We start from the raw sequence: 18,005 nt of genomic DNA, 5'->3' as shown, positions 1-18,005 counted from the left end.
TATAATTCTGCTGCCATTTTATGAGTTCCCTCATGAGTGCCTTAGCTCAAAAGGGTCTATGTTTCCTGGGAAGGAGGGCTAGCAGAGATATACCTAATTATGGTAAATGAAGCTTGAAAGTTTATCACTGAAATCAGCTATGGATATGGTCAAGGGAATGGCTCCCACCTGCCATTCATCTGGCTTGGGACCTCCTCAGACTGTAAATGCCAAATCTTCCTCCATTTCTGCTAATCCCACTGCAGTTAAATAGGAACAAAGCAATCATGGCGGGCAGGCGGGCGGGGCTTACCTGGAAATCTCCCTTCCAGAAACAGTCCACTGCTTCTAGTTTTTTTCACCCAAGACTTCAATTGCATTCACATACCATCATTCCCCTGAATTCTTCCTTGCCCTCTGAATTCTTGCCTGCCCTCCATAATGACTCTGTTCCCCTACAAGCCACCTTGCAGCCTTGTTTTCCCTACCTACCTCTCCCCTACCCCCCAAGTTAATGAGTTCCTGGCTGAGTGTCCATTCTTATATGCTTGGATTGCCACCCCCTCCTCCAGGGTTTGGACAGAACATGAGGAAGGTCAGATAATAATGTTCTTTTCCTCTTTCTTTAAGGGCTCCTTCACACTGAGATTTTATTCTGTGATTGAGATTACTCCTTCATGGAAGTTTGTGAGCTCTTTGCATGACTCTGATAATTCAAGGCATCCCCTGCACTAAACGCCCTTTGTTCCATTTTTAAATAGATCGCAGATAATGAGCTATCAAATTACCCCATTGTGTTCAGCTTCAGTTTCCTCCTTGAAAAGAGGAAAAGCGGCAAGAAGAGGAGAGAGATCAATGAAACATATGGAAGACTCAGATAAGGGAGGGGGAAGGAAGCATGTGAAAAAGGGAATCAGTGTGATCTTGCATTTAAAATGGAAGCAGAAAGTCCCATTTTAAATGCTGGAATTTAGGCTGGTACAGAGATGCCCTAAATCTCTTTTCCTGCTGTTCTAAGTCATGCTGTTAATTTCCCCTCCTTCCTCTTAAGAAGCTGAAGTTACACTGTACAGCTGCACCACAAACTCACCCTCAAGCCCTCCTTCTCTTTCCCTTCTTGAGGAACTTTCAATTGTTAACCATTTAATTGCTATTTTGTTATTATTTTCCTCAATAAAATATTCATTTCTGAATAGCTCTGATATTATACCCGTTGGTCCCTTAGATACTTTATGTGGGCTCTCCATTATCTTTGATTAAGGATGCAATCCTACGTAAGTTTAGACGGGAAAAAAGTCCTACAACTCCCAGCATTCCTCAGCCAGCCATGCTGGCTGGGGAATGCTGGGAGTTGTAGGACTTCTTTCTGTCTAAACATGCATAGGATTGCACCCTAAGTGAACCAGAGTTATCCACACTGAACAATTTATCCTTTGTATTTGGAAAATGTGCTAGTTTCTGGGCCAGCTCTACTAGATAGACAGCAGCTAGTCCTCCAACAGAATAGAGCCAGGTCACAGTGGGAAATGGTTGTATTTGAGCTAAATTTCCCCCAGTCATTCATGTTCTGGAAGAGCTTATTTCTTGAGCACAGAGAAGTTTGCAGGTGTTTCTAGAGACATATGTTCCAAGAAAGCGTGGTAACACAATTTATAACATCAGTAAAACTAGCTGGAGATTTTATTTATTTATTAATTAATATTTATATACTGCCTTATCTGCTAAAAAGCCATCAAGGTGGTAAACAGAAAACCAAATACAACAACCACAAATACAGCCAAATAGGACTGTTGACTGTATAAAGCTTGCCTAAACAGACTGATCTGTAAAGCCCACATAAGTGTGTTAAAGTGCTGAAGCCACCACTGAGAAAGCCCTCTTTATGGTGGCCACCAACCTGATAGAAGATGGAACTACCCAAAGATCTTTCTGTGCTAGATCTTAAAAGAATGGGACAGTAGACATGGGAAAAGTTGCTCACTCATGTATTCCAGACCATAAAGGGCTTTAACAATAAGCATCAGATCAGCACCTTGAATTTAGCCCTGAAACAAGTGGTTACAAGTGGTGCTCACGTAGAATTGGTGGCATATGCTCCTTGTAGCTGTCTCCAGAAATCAATCTGGCTACTCTGCTGAATTCTGGACCAGCTGGAGCTTTCAAACAAGTTCCAAGGAAAGCTGCATACAGAGCACATTGCAGTAGTCTAATTGGGAGGTCGTAGGGTACCACAGAGGCCAAATCTCTCTCTCCCTGGAAGGGGTGTAGTTGTTAAATCAGCTGGAGCCAGTTCTTGGCCACCACCTCAAGCTGGGGGTCCAGGAAGAGACTTAGATTCTGACAGAAGCATTCCCAAACGATGAACCTGGTTTTTCTGGGGGAGTGTGACCCACAGGGTTTTCAGTGGGTTACTGTAATAGTCTTTCATCAGGTTCCAGTTTTGAATTATTCAGGGACTGATACTTGGCTGTGTTAACGTTTCCCCACTCTGATGGCCCATTAACCTCCTTGATTCTGCTTGAAAGAATACCCAGCTAAATGGCTGGAGGCAAGCCTAGCTCTGTGTCAGCTGTTATGGTTTTGATCAACAAATGAGGCCTACTGGCTAAAATGGGGGCGGTGGGGCGGCGGGGGAGAGATTAAATAGCCTCATATGGCACTGCTTCTCTTGTAAACAAAAGTAAATGAGTCATCTGTGTTTCTCTCCTTTTTCCCAGCTCCCCATCCTCAGTCTTTTCAACAGATGCTAAGGAGGAGAAACCAAAAGCGGTGAGCAAAAAACCTAAGGCAAAATCCAGCGATGTTAAGCCTTGGATGCCAAATGAAGGACTCCCATCTGTTTGCCTTGCTCAGTGCTGTAAGCTCCTTGATTGTGATTAGGAGCTGCTTCTCAACAGCATCTAAACTTGACAGTGTGGGGAATGTTGGAAAGGACCCAGCTTCCTGCTTCAGAGGTCTGAAGTACTAAACTTTTCTCAAAGCTGCAAACTGAAGCAGGAAATGCTAGATCCGATGTTCCCATAATGACTGTGTTATGACAACACAAGAGCTTAAACTCATCTGATGCAAATCTGGAATGTGTTAAAATCTTAGAACCCTTTTGTGGGCGCAAGCTTGCATACAAGCACATGCTGTTGTGGTGGTGTTGACCCAACTCACGCACGCTTCCACTAAACTGAAGGAAGTCCACTGAAGGGGAAAGGTGACAAAGCAGAGCAAAACAAAGACATTCTGGTGAAGGGACCCTGATCCCTTGGTGAGACTGAGACCATTTAAGGGGGGGGGGTCCTCTAAAAGAGGCAGAGATAAACCTCAGCTGTCAAATTTAAGCAGCTAGATAGCATCACCGATGCAACGAATATGAACTTGAGCACACTCTGGGAGAGAGCAGAGGACAGGAAGGCCTGGTGTGCTATGGTCCATGGGGTCACGAAGAGTTGGACACGACTTAATGACTGAACAACAACAAAAAGGCAAATGGAGCTAAGCTAAGCCAACATCCAGAAGAAAGCCCCTGGTAAGATATAGGTAAGTCACACAATGGGAGCTACCACCACAAAGGGAAGATCTGAAGATAAATTGTGACATAATGTTTTTCCTCCACAGTGGAAAATGGAGGAGGACTGTATTTGGATTGTCATACTCACAGAATGTCAAAGCCATATGGAAAGATGTGTGAGCAGGTGTAGACAAGAATGTGGGCTCATAGTGATGGAGGTCTTCCTGAAAAATCCAGGTAGGTTTTGAATTCTTGTGAAATGCTTTTTATGTATATTTCTTTGCAGAGGACAAATACTATGCCAGAACTGGTCATGAGATCAAGGGATCTGCAAAAAGAAAGAAGCAACCACAGAGAGAAAGGAAGTACCTACCACTAGAACAGGCAGCAAGCCAAATAGGCAAGTAAATTGAGGTGCTCTTGCATGGCAGGTATTGCTATGTTGGGTGAGGACCAGAGCCATGTACCAACCAGCTGTCTCAAATGTCCAGTGTTCCTTGTAGTTTTGCACAGGGCCTACACGAGGAGTTAGGATGCATGCTGCCAGGTCAGACTATGAGCCTTTCTACACGAGGCTTTTATTGTGCACTTGTGATTGCTCACTCACAGTAGTTTCATCCTCCAGGGCTTCTCCCATGCTTTGTGACCATTATTGCAGCTTAACAAGGAAAGTGTGGTACTTTTTCTGAATGGCCTCTATAGAAATCTTGTGTAATTGAGCAATTCCTCTATACCACAGTGCCTCCTAGTGGCTGTATAATGGAACATATATAAAGCCAGAGAAAGAAACCCCCCAGGGAAAAAAAAAATCATGTAAAGGAGCCCATTTTAATCCTGCAAAGAATCTGAAAGCAGAAATCTTGGTAAAGGTGCGGGTTAAAAGCTTCATGTAGAAAAGTCCTGTCTGTCTATCTCAGTATTGTCAACTCTAAGAAGCAGCAGCTCTCCATGGTCTCTGGCAAGGAGACTTGACTTAATCTGTTACCTGATCTTTTGTAGCTGGAGATGCCAGAGACTGAATCTGGGACCTTCTTATGCAAAGCATGTGCTCTACCGTTGAGCTATGGTTGCTCCCATACACAGTTCTGTTTCCAGAAGATCTGCTTTAATCTCTAATGCATTTAAATTCAGTGTTTTAATTTTAAACACTGTCAAATTTTGAACACTGCCAGTTAAATTACAGATAAACTAACAAGGCCAGTACCACAATTCCTTCTTTGTAGCCATTCGTGTGTGTGTGTGTGTGTGTGTGTGTGTGTATGTATAAATAAAATTGAGTTGGGGCAAATAGGATTTTTGCTGGATTTTTCACTGGCTGGATAAAGGAGACAGACAGAGAGAAAGAGAAAGAGAGAGAGAGAGAGAGAGAGAAGCTTTTCTCTTGCCATGTGTTCAAGCATCTGTAAGGTCAATTCACCACACCAAAAAGTCCCTGAAAAAAGTTAACTTGCTGTGATTTTGAGCTTTTCTACACGGGGCTGTTAATCTCTATATCTACTTTTGGGTTCATTGCAGAATCAAGATCCAAGCTCTACACAAAGAACTTTCCTGTTTTCCCACTATATAACCTCTAGGTGGTAGGGATGGGCGGATTACTTGCCCCGTTCCGGTCCAGGGTGTCCACAGTAGGGGGGAGGCGATCCCTCCCTCCCCCTGGAATCCTCCCCAGCCAGCACCGCTCTGTGGCAAGTCTGCGGAGCCGCCGGCCGGGCCCGCCCACAGCCAGACTTCCGTCCGCTGCCGGGCTGTGGCCGCAAATGGCGTCCGGCATAGTGGCCGCCATTTGCATCCCTGCTTTAGCCGTGATAGGCTAAGTATATATTTACGTACCCTATCACAGCAAAGAGTAATGACGCAAATGGCATAGTGGACACCATTTGCGTCCCTGCTCTTTGCCGTGATAGGCTACGTAAATACTTATGTAGCCTATCACAGCTAAAGTAGGGAGGCAAATGGCGGCCGCAGACCGGGGCAGCGGACAGACCGGACCAGCTGACACCAAGTAGGGTCTGTCCTGGGAAAATTTTGCGGGGTGGCGGGGGGAGTGCTTCGTTCCATGGACTCCGTTCCATTGGAGTCCATGGCGGAATTCTCTAACATCCCTACTAGGTGGCATTGTGCTATTACGGAATATCACAATTACACAAGTAGGAAAATACCTTTTCTTTCAGAAATAATACCCCACTTTCCACGCTCCAAAACCCCCCAAGAAAGTGCTCTTAGAGAACAGAAGCGAAACTGAAGGATCACGACATCATAAGAACATAAGAAGAGCCATGCTGGATCAGATGAAGAGTCCATCTAGTCCAGCATTCTGTTTACACAGTGGCCAACTGGCTGTCGACTGGGAACCCACAAGCAAGGCATGAGTGCAAAAGCACCCTCCACCCATGTTCATCAGCAACTGGTGTACATAGGCTCACTGCCTCTGGTTCTGGAGGTAGCACATAGCCATCAGGACTAGTAGCCATTGATAGCCTTTTCCTCCAGGAATTTGTCCAACCCCCTTTTAAAGCCATCAAAATTGGTGGCCATCAGTACATCCTGTGGTAGCAAATTCCATAGTTTAACCATGCACTGTGTGAAGAAGTACTTCCTTTTATCTGTACCTCCTGAATTTCACACCAATCAGCTTCATAGGATGACCCAGGATTCTAGTATTTTGAGAGAGGGAGAAAAATGTCTTCCTATCCACATTCTCCACACCATGCATAATTTTGTACACCTCTATCATGTCTCCCCTTACCTTACTTAGACATTGTCTAAGGAACCCATAAACAACTGTGAGTAAGGAACCATGAATGCACAGTAAATGCCTCATGTAGAAAGCTCTTCATCACATAAGGGATGGTTTTGTGAAATGTTGATCTTCTGTGAGCATAGAACAGGAACTAATGTACAATTTTCCAATTGTGGAGGGCTGCTTGAGTGAGCAACAGCGGGGATGGAAATCATGTGAGATTTTTTAGGCCCATTCACTGTGGCTGAATTAGTAGTTTGTTGTGTAAATATATCTAGCCAAATAAAGTGTCCACTCCAGTCAGCAGTGTCCAGTCCACCTTTAAGCAATGCATGCTATTTTTATAAAAGAATTTTGATAACACTTGGGTTAGATGTATTATTATGAGTTGGAGCAAGAGTCCAGCCTGACTTTTCTTTCTAGTTCCTCTCAGTTTCTGTTCAGTGTTATTCCAGTAATAAAGAGCCTGTTTTGTTAGCCTGAAAATAAAGCAGGGATTGTATGTGTGTGTGTGTTCCTATATAAAAGTTATCATTATAGTGTCATGAAACAAATGGGGGGAATTATGTGAGAGGGTGCCCAGAGCCACACAATCAGTTTGTGCTAGAGGTGGCATGTGAACCCTGTTTTCCAATCTCCAGGTATAACATTCTCCCCACCAAGATGGCTGATTGCCCAGGGGTTTGAATGATGCCCACCTTTGGGTAAACGACGGTGAAAGGTCCATGCGAAAAGCTACACACAGCCCAATGTCATTCTGTGGATCTAACACCCCACCATACGAAGTGAAGCATGTTCTTTTTGTCCTAGATTTTGACTTTATTCCTGCTAAAGGCTTACTTGAAACCTGAACGTGGCTCCAGCTGCGACACATTCAATCTTTCCTTGCCCTTGTTAATTAGAACAATGATAAATGCCAATTGGGTGAAACAGAGCTAAGCTAAAGTGCATGGCAGCCTTCCAGTCCTAAGGAAAGAATAACGTGAGACTAATTAACAAAATTCAATCAAGGGTTGTTCTACAAGGGCAGCTGTGTTCATACCCTTTAGCAGCAGAGGGTGGTGTATCTGTTTCTCCCTACCACAGCAGACTAAGCAGTAAATTAGAAACACATATATACTGCTGAGTAGTTCAAAGTGGTGCATGCACACGCACACACATACATGTGCACATGTGTATATAGATATTCATGTTCAGTGAGGGAGGACACATCAGATAGGAAAGTATCTTGGGGCTGGTTCACAAATGCAAGTCCATCATTTAATGACTTGATGATCTGTATGTGTGAAAGGACCATTACAGATCTAAGGCAAGAGCGGACAACTTTTTTTGCCACCTGTGGCAATGGGTGGCAAGTCGAGGGCAGCATGTTGGCAGTGGACACCAAAGCCAGTGGTGGGTGAACCTACAGGACCCCCCACTTCCCCCCCGCTCCCCCCTATATAGATAGAGAGAGAGAGAGAGGCACGCACACACACACACAGCCTTCCCCCCTCTCCCTCACCCCCCCTCACTTTCACTTTCTCACACACAACAAAGACACCCCCCCACACACACACATACACCCATCCTCCCTTTATGGGGGAATCATTATCTTAAAACTCCCCTTCCCAAGAAGGAAAAACTTTCCTCTCCCTGCTAGGAAATGAGAGGTAGCTGCTCTAGGTGACTGTTTTGCGTTTGCTACATGGCACCCTCCAGAAAGTATTGAGAGGGAAGCCACAGAATTCAGTGGGCTAGAGCAGCCACCTCTCATCTCTTTGAGAAACCATGGAATACAGAAGGCTAGAGTGGCAAAGGATGCTCTAGCCCTCCATGCTCTGTGGTTTCAGTGGGAGAAGTGTAGGCAGAAGAATTTGGGGCGAGCATGGCTAGGGCACCCACTGGCCACAGGGAGATCCCCTGAGGACTGCATCCAACCTGCAGGTTGCCCACCCTTAATCTAAGGCCACAGACTGAATGTTTATACCAGATGAAGGACAGGTACCTGTGCCTGAACTGATGGTTTCAGGAAGGGAGTCAGAGGAACTGAGGCAAATAGTGCTGACAAAAGATGAAGTTCCCAACCTTATTGACAAACTGAAAGTCAATAAATCACCAGGCCCAGATGGTATCTATCCTAGAGTTCTTAAAGAACTCAAATATGAAATTGCAGATCTTCTAACAAAAATATGTAACATGTCCCTAAGATCAGCCTCTGTACCAGAGGACTTGAGAATGGGCAATGTAGCACCAGTTTTCAACAAGGGTTCTAGGGAGGATCTGAGAAATTACAGGGCAGTTAGTTTAATGTCTGTTCTGGATAAATTCTTTGAAAGCATTATTAAAGATAAAATTTGTAGCCATATAGAAGGACAAGCCCTGCTGAAAAAGAATCAACATGGCTTCTGCAAAGGTAAATCATGTTTCATTAACCTTTTAAAGTTCTTTGGGAGTGTCAATTAACATGTGGATAGGGATGATATGGTAGACATTGTCTGCTTGGACTTCCAAAAGGCTTTTGATAAAGTCCCTCACCAAAGACTCCTGAGCAAACTTAGCAGCTATGGAGAACAAGGGGAGGTTCTCTTATGGATCAATAACTGGTTAAAGAACAGAAAACAGGGTAGGAATAAATGGAAAATTCTCCCAACAGAGGGTTGTAAACAGTAGAGTCCCACAGGGATCTACTGTATTGGGACTAATGCTTTTCAACTTGTTCATAAATGATCTGGAATTAGGAGTGAGCAGTGAGGCGGCCAAGTTTGCTGATGAGAGCAAATTACTTAGGGTGGTTAAAACAAAAAGGGATTGTGAAGAGCTCCAAAAGGATCTCTCCAAACCCGGAGAATGGGCATCCAAATGGCAAAGAGAGCCAGTGTGGTGTAGTGGCTAGCGTGTTAGACTGGAAGTCAGGAGATCCAGGTTCTAGTCCCGGCTCAGCCATGGAAGCTCACTGGGTGACTCTGGGCCAGTCACAGACTCTCAGCCCAACCTACCTCACAGGGTTGTTGTTGTGATGATAAAATGGAGAGGTGGAGGATAATGTACACCGCCTTGGGTTCCTTAAGGAGGAAAAAAGGTGGGATATAAATTTTATTTATTTATTTATTTATTTCATTTATATCCTGCCTTTTTTTTCCTCTTGCAAGGAACCCAAGGCAGCTTACATTATCCTCCTCTTCTTTATCCTCACAGCAACAACCCTGTGAGGTAGGGTGGGCTGAGAGTCTGTGACCGGCCCAAAGTCACCCAGTGAGCTTCCATGGCCCAGTGGGGACTAGAACCCAGATCTCTCAGCTCCCAGTCCAACAGTCTAGCCACTACACCACACTGGCTTTATAAATGTAATAAATAAATGAATGAATGAATGAATGAATGAATGCGGTTCAATGTAAGCAAGTGTAAAGTGATGCACACTGGGGCAAAAAAATCCCAACCATGTATATGCTGAGGGGATCTGAGCTAGTGGTGACTGACCAAGAAAGAGATCTTAGGGTTGTGGTGGACAGCTTGATGAAAATGTCAACCCAGTGTGTGGCTGCTATGAAAAAGGCACATTCCATGTTAGGCATAATTAGAAAAGGAATTGAAAATAAAACTGCCAATATGATACTTCCCTTTACACTTCTATGGTGTGACCACACTTGGAATACTGTGTAGAGTTCTGGTTATCACACCTAAAGAAGGATATTGTAGAGTTGGAAAAATTCCCCTAGGAGGCAAGGTTAGAACAACTGGGGTTTAGCTTAGAAAAGAGGTGAGTATGGAAACATGATAGAGGTGTACAAAATTATGCATGGTGTGGAGAAAGTGGATAGGGAAACATTTTTCTCCCTCTCTCGTGATACTAGAACACAGGGTCATCCCATGACGCCGAATGGTGGGAGATTCAGGACAGATAAAAGGAAGATAAACTATGGAATTCACTACTGCAAAATGTAGTGATGGCCACCAATTTGGATGGCTTTAAAAGGGGATTGGACAAATTCCTGGAGGAGAAGACTATCAATGGCTACTAGTCCTGATGGCTATATGCAACTTCCAGTATCAGCTGCTGGAGAACATGGGTGGGAGGGGGCTGTTGCACTCAGGTCCTGCTTGTGGGTTTCCCATGGGGCGGCTGGTTGGCCACTGTGTGAACAGAATGCTGGACTAGATGGATCTTGGTCTGATCCAGCAGGGCTATTACGTTTTTATGTTCTTACCTCAGATCATCTCAACTGCAATCCTTTTTAATGGTGTCAGTTTAAACATTTAGTCATCATTAATCAAGTGTAGAGAAACTCAGGGATACACACAGAAATATATGTGAACCAGCCTTAAACTAGAAGTGGCTTATCTCTAAAATTTAGATACAATTTAGAGTCTAAGGGTGCAATCCTATGCAGTTTTAAACAGAAAAAGTCCTAGAACTCCCAGCATTCCCAAGCCAGCATGGAGTTGCAGTCCAACACATCTGGAGGGCACCAGGTTGGGGAAGGTGAATTCAAAGACACGTTGCTCATGCTGGAGGACCTGACCTTGTCTTCCTCTGTGCTTGCTTGACGCTGGCACCACAGAGCAGCTGTAGTTGCAGGGCACATCCAGATTACTCAGCTACTGTAGAACTGATGTGATGTAATGATGGCCCAAGACATTTTGCTGCCTGAAGCTAAGGATACAATGTTGCTCCTCCATCAGTGGTGAAGTGGTGAATTTTGAAGTGCAGGCACTCAGCATGACAATCCCTATAAACTGCGCCCCCAAGGAGAGTCCAAAAATGCAGGCAGCGGTGTTGATCCATATCAAAACAGCTTTAGCAATTTTCATCTCTACCAGGAGCAGGTCTTTTATAAAACCAATGGGTTTTAATTGCTCGTTCAGGACCAGGCCAGCCTAAAATACTTTGCATTATAGGAGGGAACAATGTACAGTTGCTGGGAAAATCCATTTTCCTCCAGCTAATGTGCGGATTGTGGCTAAGCTCAGAGTGAACAGGGAATTCTGAGGGGGGTGACAGATGATCTCAGTGCCCCTGCTAATAAAAAAGTGCCAGTGTTGCATCCCTGTGAGCCCTGGCTCCACCACACCACAGCCCTCCATCCCACATGCAGAAATTGACCAGAGTGACAGCTGAATCTTACTTCAACGGGGACAATGGTACTGATTCCTCCACCACACCTGAGGACGGCAAGCTGGCTTAGGGGTTGCAGGACAGGATGCACAGCACCCACAGCTCTGTCTCCCAACACCTCACTGCTGCCCCGCCACATCTGCTGCCTGAGGCAGCTATTTCACTTTGCCTAACGGTAGGGCCAGCCCTGGTAATAACATTTAGGACCTAGACTGGGAAGACCTGACCAAATCCCTGCTCAACCCTGGAGTGTGTTAAATCGACAGTTAAGGCTCAGCCTGATCTACCTCACAGGGTTGTTGTGAGGATAACATGGGATAGCTCACATCATGCATACTACTTGGAGCTCCTTGATGTAAAGATGAACTATTTACCTCCAAGGTATTTATCTGGTTAATAAGAATTTGGGGAACTAGGAACATGATGGCTCCAGTACTCCCATCTGTGCAATCCAGACGCCGAAGTTGTTCCAAGTCAAGATAGTCTTTAAAACAGATCAGGTACCCTGAGAAACAGGCAGGCTGCTTCCTCCTCTGCCTCTGGTCATATTTGACCGTCCACAGCCACACAGAGTGGGAAGCTGTACTTGGTTTGTGCTTTTAATGTCGGTGTTCCTAGATACATTTCAAACTGGGTTTACACCACATTTTGAGACTGCAGCATGTGGCCCGGGGTAGATAATCTTTGAAAGTGTGAGGGGCATGTGATCCTGTTGATCTGGAACTCTTAGAGGGATGTTGTCATCATGACAGCCTAATGAACTGGATCAGCTTTGGAATTTGGCAGTAGTTCATAGTTCTGTCTAGTCCAGCTCTTTTCTTCCCAGTTGGTTCCAGAAACTGGTGTTGGGGGACTCCTATTTTAATCTATGGGAATGATTTTGTTGGGTGATACAGAGGGCCATATTATCTCTCAAGTAATATCTATGTGAAACAACAGGCAGGCATCACTGAATGATTTGGGGTTAGGCGATGGAAGAATAGTGACCAAGTATAGCCACATTTTCTGATCCTCTGAAACAGTGTGAGTTGGTAAAAGGCTGATGTTTTGAGGTCATCCACATAGTGGTGCCACCTTACCCTAAATTTATTTTTTATTTTGTTTACATCAGCTCCAGATACACCAACTAGTGTCCTAAACTAGTTTCTGAAGGCTATGGTGGGCTGTATAGGGTGTAAATTGAAGTTGAATCCAGACAAGATTGAAGTGATATGCTGAGGTAATCTTGAAAAGGTGTATATACCTGTGACAGGCAGGAGTGCACTGCCCTTGAAAGATCAGATAGGCAGCCTGGAAGTGTTCCTGGATTCCCAGATTTCCTTGGTGGCCAGGAACCCCTTTTATTGGCCCTAAGAAGTAAAGGACCACGAGTCAAGTCCTCTATCTCTCACTGTCTTGCCACAAGGAGGATTATTTATTTGTTATGGGATTTCTAGCCCTCCCTTCTAGTGCCTGCATACGACTCAGTTTGTTCTGTGACTGAATGCGCGGTCTTCCTCGTTCAGGCAAGGTATCAGTGGCTTGCTCAGGCAGCATCTACTGCTCCAAGGCTTTCAGCCATCTTAGCCACACCTTCAGTTGCTTTTATACCAAATGAAATGGAAGGACTATAAACTAGCCTGAGAAGCAGAAATGCAGCCCCTAATCTAGTGCAATCCTCGGTGTTCAGTCATGCTGGCCACATGACCATGGAAGCGTCTTTGGACAGCGCTGGCTCTTCGGCTTAGAAACGGGGATGAGCACCGCACCCTAGAGTCGGACACGACTGGTTGGGGACACCTTTACCTTTTTTAATCTAGTGCAATAGCCAGACATAGCCTGTTTATGCTGAGTTTCAGAGAGTATAGATTGGTTTATCTAAAGTTTGTAGGCATCCACATTCCTCTACAATGTCTACATAGTGGTGTTTTCAAAGAATGTGGCCAGTACCTTCAGACCTTCCTCCTGGGCTTATAGGCAAGGTCCAGCTAGGATTTCTTGCCACTGATGTACATATGCTTAGTTTTACTCATAAGCTTCCTGGGTAGTGCAATAAATGTGTGTGTGTGGTATGAAAGATGGTGGGTTCCAGCAGGCTGTGAGCTAAGGTGGGAAAGGGTGGGATTCCCATGGTCTTAGAACGATTACAGTGCCTGAGAGGAATGCCAAAGGCTGAATGTTGAACAACATGTCCTGGACAGTTGGTGAGCTTGTGATAAAACGTTGCGGCCTTGCAAGAAGGAGGCAGGAAAGAGCAAAGCCTGGGAAAGAGAGCATGCCTTCGCTCACTCTCATGCCTTCACTCACACTCACTCACCCAGCTTTAGGGGGTGCTTGTCATTAAACAGTGTTAGATAGCCTTCTCTGATGATGTGTAGAAAAGCACTAATAAAACAGGGCTGTGCACGGACCCCCTGCCTCACTTTGGATGCTGATTCGGACCTTCCGAAGCAGCCCTGCTTTGCTTTGGACTGATTTGGACCCCATCTGCTTTGACTCAGATCTGAATCTGAAGCAAGATTCGGGCATCCAAATCACTCATTTTTGACATTTTCCCATTGACCTGCATGGGAAAACACAAATGGCCATAACTTTTTCAGTTTTCATGATACATACATGAAATTTGGGAAACTCTCAGCCCCCCAGAGTGGTGTCCACCTGCCAAATTTCCGGCAATTTGGCCCAGTAGTTTTTGTGCATGCAGGTGAAATTTGATTTATTCCACAAAAACTCCCAAAGCAAAGAGCTGTAACTTTTAACTGGTTGCACAGAAGTGCATGCCATTTGGGAAACTCCCAGCCTCTCTGGAGGGGATCTCACTTGCCAAATTTCATACAGTTTGGCCCAGTAGTTTTTGTGCTAGGTGCAGGTGAAATGTGCTATTCTCAGAAACTCAACCAAACTCAGAAGGGATAGTAAGTTAGGTGTGTTGAAGTGGAGGAGGTCGCTCTCCCTAATCTCTGCTGCAGGTCTCTTTGAAGGGCAAACAACCCCTTCCCCCTAGTAATTCCTATTCAGAAGAATGACAGGCTCAGGCTCTCTTTGGCTGAATACACACATTATCTGGCATGCAGGCTGGCACAGTAGTTTGTTTTTGCAGTAATGTGCTTTTTTTCCCTAGCAGACACAAAATGAATATTTTATATTTATTTTATATTTTAATTAAAAAAAAATTAGCCACACCACACCTGCCAAATTTCAGACCGTTTTTAATTTTAAAAAAATGATGCAAGTGAGCTGAAGGAGCTGGAAGCGTAGCAAGTGCACATCATTATCCAGTTTATATTTATATATGCAGTTGGTGATTTCTGCTGTAGGTTTCGATGACCTCAGGCTCTCCATGGTCTTCTGTGGGGGGAGTGAGAGAACAAGCCAAGAAGCAGCTAACTAATACAGTAAAAATGTTTGTTTGTCAATTAATAATCTAGAAAAGCAAGAAGAGTTGAATGGAGAAGGACTGGCTGGAAAGTATAAGAAGAAGCTGCAGCCCCCTGCCACCTGATCTAACCAAATTTAACAAACAAACGCAGCTCTAACCCAACCTACCCCCTCGCTCTCAGGCAATGGACAAATACAGGCTTTTACCAAATTATATGCAGTATCCCCTGCCCCCTCCACCACTGTCACTGATTGGACATTGCTGGGTTAGGTTCAGCTCTAATTTGGCCATTTGCCCAAGCTCCCTCCCTCCTCTTCCTCCTCCTCTCACCTTGCCCCCTCCCTTGTCCTCCTCCCCTTCCCTGATCTTTCACACGTTGATACATTTTGGAGACAGGTTGTCTGGGCTGCTCAGATCGCATCAGAAGAGCTCTGACTATACGAGGCAGACTGAGGCACCTCGTAAGTGACCCGCTTCACTTCGGTGCACCTCAGTGCTGTTCTGATCTGCCTTGTATCACGCCAAGGCACCTCCAAATTAGCCTCATTATTCGGGCTTCAGACCTAATTGCTGCACAGCCCTATAATAAAGTAAGTTGATTTGAACGCCTTTTAAACTGGCTCTAGCCTGCATTTATTGCCTCCAGTAATAAACTCTGTGTTGCCATGTATTCTCTGTATAAGGCAACTCTGCTGTAAGTCACACCAGACTTTCCAACTTCTATAAGGTCCTGAATGTCAGGTCTGATCAGCCTGGCACAAGGATAACATTTGAACATGGACAACTAGGGAGAGAATTTGCAGCATTGCCAGAACTTTTATAGCAGCAAAGCTTTGCCTGTGCAGAATGGATGTGCTTTTAGAAAGAGAGATTATGTTGAATCAATGTGGACCTTTCCTTATTGGTCTTGCCCATAGGGAGGGGACATTGCTCAGTGGTTTACATGCTTTGCATGCAAAAGGTCTCAGGTTTGGTCCCTAGCATCTTCAAGTACGGTTGGGAAAAAATCTTGCCTGAAACTCTGGAAAGTCACTGGCAAGGATTGTAGACCTGCCTTCCCCAGCCTGGAGCCCTCCAGATGTTTTGGACAAGCCTCAGCATTCCTGACCATGATGATGGGGGCTGTAGTCCAACACATCTGGTGGAAGTTGGGGAAGGCTGGTGCAGACAAAACTGAGCTTGTCTCCACTACTATTGTGTCTGCTTCACATTGGACAGTGAAGCTATTCTGTTTGGTTAGAGGCTTATACATATCCAGTAACGAATGTGTCCTTCGCACCTTAAAAACTAACACGTTTATTATGGCATAAGTGTTCGTTGACTAGAATCCACTTGGACAGATGCATGTCATTTCATGCATCTGAAGTGGATCTTGTCTGTGAAAGCTTATGTGTAATAAATGTTTCAGTCTTTTCAGTTCAAAGAAAATGGCCTTGTTCACTCTGACAGTTATTGATGGTAGCCCCACTTCAGCATGAAGAAAAGCAGCTCACTAGCAGGAAGAGCTAGAATGCCTGTTAGAAATGTATTCTTTATAACCTCCGGGTAGTCTGCTTTACCCAGCCCCCCAAGTTTCTGCACCAGACAGAATTTGTGCTAATGACTTTTGCTTAGATATTTTCAGTGCTGGGTGCACCAACTAGCTTTCCTTAGTTTTAAAGAAGGTATAACAAACTTTTGCCAGTCTAGAAGAAGCCAAGTTAATATGCCTTCTGCATATTTGGATGGGAGGTAAGTAAATGTTCCCATATTTCAGCATCTTTGTATATGTGGGGCTTCACAAATACAGGGTATTATTCATTATATATTTTTTTCTGAGAATTGCATGCCAGTTAATGGAAAAGATTTCTTGCACCTTTATTGGAGGAACGTCTGACAGAACTTTGGCTGAGCAGATGTGTAGACTACTTGTAGATATGGCTCCTAATATAACCAATCAAGTAGCCTTATTCATAGTAGATGTTAAAAAGACTAGAGCAAAGGTCCTAAAAATTGTTGCTGTAGATTGTGCGCATGGTGAACTGATTTGAGTGGCTTCTTAAATTTTTTTCTTTTTGTGAATGTCTCTTTTGATTTTATTGGCAAAATTGTAAGAACCTATGTTCATATGCAATAAAATCAACTGCCTGCCTGACTGAAATTTGTTAGTCTTGAAAATGAACTTGAAAGATCTTTGTTGTTTTTGTTGCCAAATGATAACACTCTTACCTTTTTGGTAGTAATCTGTGTATTACTCCTCAGAACATGCAATGAATATGAACTTGAGCACACTCCGGGAGACAGCGGAGGACAGGAAGGCCTGGCATGCTATGGTCCATCGGGCCACGAAGAGTTGGACACGACTTAACGACTGAACAACAACCTCAGAACAACTCTGTGAGTTTGGCCAATAGGTAGTACACCCATTTCATGGGATGGTGAATTGAATTACAATGGTGTGTGACTGGGAGCCACTGTGACATAGCACTGTTAAATACATGATAAAACACCATGGTAAAGCACTGTATATCTTTTAAAACAGTACAAAGCAGCTGCAGGAGGGGCTGATCAGGACAAGGGGGGTGTCTCCACAAGCGATTTACTGCGAGTTGGCTGCATTTGGAGGTCATTCGGGGCACATGATGTTGTGGCCATCCCACAGATTTTTGCGGAAAAATGTTTTTTCTGATACTACTTTTAGTCTGATTGTTTTCCTTAATTCAGCTTGTCTGCACTTCTGTTGCACTGTGTATCAACACTCTGCATTTACTTCAGCATGATAGCTCTGCCGAGGGGTGTGTCTTTCACCTGGCTGTGACCTCACTGACCCCGGTCAAGGGGTGTTCCCCCAGTGTTTCCCCTCCCTGTGTTTCCCTGATGTTTCTGCCATTTTTCAGCTGGCTGTTCAGGAGTTCTGAGCTACCTCATGGTATTTCCTTCTCCTTGCCTACCACTAACCTCTGGCAGACAAAAGTATAGATGTGCTCTGCTCAGTAGCCTCTACCTTTAAAAAAATCATCTTAAATTGATACTATGTAAAAGCGCAATGTCAAAATAGTGCATTGCCACTACATTGTGAAGCTGGAGTAAGCCCCCCAGTTTCACCAACCATAGCTGCCTGGGAGGGAGTGATTTACAAGTGGGGTCTGGGGCGGGTGGACATAGAGTAAAAAAAAGGTGGGGAGACCAATGAGTGAGGCTTGTTTCCTACCCCATTTCCCCCCCTGTGTGCACTTTTGCCTATTGCTTCCAACCCCCCTTTCTCCCTTTCTCCTTCTCCCTGCTTGCAATGAGAAGTCACTGAGATAAAGTTTTATAAAGCAGAGAAGTGATTTTACATAACAGAGCAACTACA

General features: G+C 44.5%; 1 long non-coding RNA gene across 1 annotated transcript in view; it reads left to right on the top strand.

The window, feature by feature from the left end:
- Positions 1 to 2,696: 2,696 nt before the first annotated feature.
- Positions 2,697 to 18,005, top strand: part of LOC146354953 (uncharacterized) — a 35,619-nt gene continuing 20,310 nt past the window's right edge. The window contains exons 1-3 of the long non-coding RNA XR_014788552.1: positions 2,697 to 3,507; positions 3,586 to 3,715; positions 16,913 to 17,047. This is a non-coding gene — a long non-coding RNA (uncharacterized LOC146354953). The remainder of the gene's footprint in view (positions 3,508 to 3,585; positions 3,716 to 16,912; positions 17,048 to 18,005) is intronic.

The sequence above is a fragment of the Heloderma suspectum genome, chromosome 2 (genome assembly GCF_057233095.1).
Source record: "Heloderma suspectum isolate Gila_16-S chromosome 2, 16-S_ref, whole genome shotgun sequence".
Classification (NCBI taxonomy): domain Eukaryota; kingdom Metazoa; phylum Chordata; class Lepidosauria; order Squamata; family Helodermatidae; genus Heloderma; species Heloderma suspectum.
Note: the sequence above shows the minus strand (reverse complement) of the source record. Positions and strands in the feature narration are given on the sequence as shown.